Raw genomic sequence first — 2400 nt, forward strand, 5'->3', positions numbered from 1 at the left:
TTATAACATATATTTGAAAAAAATGTTATAAACCCCTGAAGCAATTACCCTACAGACGGTTGAAAATGTATTGGATACTACGATTTCGGAGCCGTCGGATCCGGCAGTTCTCGCTAGTGTAGCGAAAGCCGATATATCGGATTTCGGTAGCCAAAGGGTTAATAGACGCAAGTGAAATAAAATACTTTTTAAAATGTCTATGAAACTCAATTTGACAGGTGTGAGACGTCCATTTTCTATTCAAAGCCAAACCTAACTTAAACGATTTAACAAAACCCAATTAAACTATAGTTGAACTTTCATTAGGTTAGGTTTGCTCTTGGTTGATTTTTTTACATTTTTTTATATAAGAAAGAAGAAAATATATCGATTTTGTGAACAACTATCGAAAAATATTTTAGGCATGGAGTGGTAATTCTTTTTCTTTTATTATGCCAAATAAATCCGTACGTTACTGTGCTGTGTAGTATATACACATGCAAAGATTAGGGATTTAAACTGGAATATTCATAAATATCGCTTTAAATATTCATAGTTGAAGTCAACGTGTAATAATAAGTGAAATTGAATTGCTAAAAATATAAAAAATGTTAGCTGAACAGCACAAACAGACACATTTGAATGAAAGTCTGCACCCGCATCAGGCCCGGTCGGTGAGTTATTTTCCCTATCGCTCAGTTGCGTATTAAGTGACGAGAGTGCGTGAGTGAGAGAGTGCGTAGCACGACTGAGTCCTGTATTTCTTGCTGCTAAAAGAGCGAGAGTGAGATGTAAAGCGTGTGTATGTGCGGCTTGTATCCGTTTGTAAAAATGTTTCTCAGAATTAGTGACACACATGTATATAAATATTTAAATTATTAGAAATAATGTGTACTAGTTACACATCACAGATAAAGAAAGGTTATTGAAATTGAAATAATAAAAAAGCTGATATTATGTCTCTGATTCCAAACTAGAAATTATCAGGTTATCCTTTAAAGAACAGTCTCGATTGTGCCTTGAAAATTTTTTTTAAATATGTCATTTCAGTGAAAATATATAGAAATACATTTTTACCAGCGAAAATATAATTTATTTGGCAGGTGCTAGAATAATTATATGATTTCAACTTTACCATATGTAGTAATATTTACATGCGTTGTATAAATGTTACAGTGAATGTGTATTTTTCGGTAAAGTTATATTTTCACTAGTGAGGTCTAAATACATTTTCACCAATAGATATATATGTTATTTTTACGAGAAAAAATACAATTTAATTAATAGGCGCCTGTGAAATTATATGCTGTTCTATAATGTCTCTAAACTGTTTTAACCCAAACCTAACCTAATGAAAGTTCAAATACTAATAATAGTTTTAGAACTCTCATTAGGTCAAGTCGTATCATATCTCAGGGGAAAATAAACAGAAATATGTGTACATTCAGACATCGCATCTCGCATATTGCTCCATAGTTTGTCTGCACTTGGATATTACACTAAAATATGATAGTTCTTCTTACCGATATAACTCCAGACTTCTGATATAAGAGTGTTAAACAAATACATATATTCAAACTGAATATTGGTAAATAGGAAGGCGCAAAAACAATGATCACTTCTTAGAAGTTAAAAATCCATGTCAAAAGCAATAAAATCGTGTCGGCGCCGTTGCAGTAGGATCGCTCGGTACCGAGCGTAGGAATTTGACTCAAAAGGAAGTAAGAGGACGCCAAGAAGATAAAATATAAAAAAAATTCACGTAATAAGCAAACATTTATCTACTTGACTAGATTTAGTTTATTTACATAATGATAATTAAAAAAAGTGTATTTGCGTTCATTTACGCAATTATATTTAGTGATTCACTAAATCTATTTTTTTTTTTGTTTCTCTATAGATTCTAGTTGTCTTTACAATGACATTGATAATTTTTTTAACAAGAGTAGTGTGTGTGCTATCTAAATAAAAAGCGAAACGTAAATATAAGAACCCACAATATAAGCCTAAGATTTAGACCCTAAATCAAGTTCTTCTTGTAAAGTAGGACAGTCGCGAGCCGGAGACCAATCACAATTCAATAATCTCCGACAATAGCCGAAGATAACCGACAATTCTCGAGAGACGTCCGCGGCGTAACATCAAGAGAACATCCACCTTCCACGGTAAACTACTTTTGCCACTTTTTTTACTCTTTCGGCCCATTGACGAGGGTACGCCGAGGTGTCCATATTGTAGGTAGGAGATTTTTATACCTGAACGAGATAATATTATGATCATATGATATGCCGATAATCTGGGAGCGACTGTACATATTTTTTGACGTATATATATATCATCCGAAAGGAGCATATGGTTATCCTTACGTTAAGTTAAGTAAAAAAATACCAATAGTAATGAGATATAAATATGCACAAAATG

Source organism: Plectrocnemia conspersa, unplaced genomic scaffold (assembly GCF_051122295.1).
Source record: "Plectrocnemia conspersa isolate PC_06_02 unplaced genomic scaffold, ASM5112229v1 ptg000005l, whole genome shotgun sequence".
NCBI lineage: Eukaryota > Metazoa > Arthropoda > Insecta > Trichoptera > Polycentropodidae > Plectrocnemia > Plectrocnemia conspersa.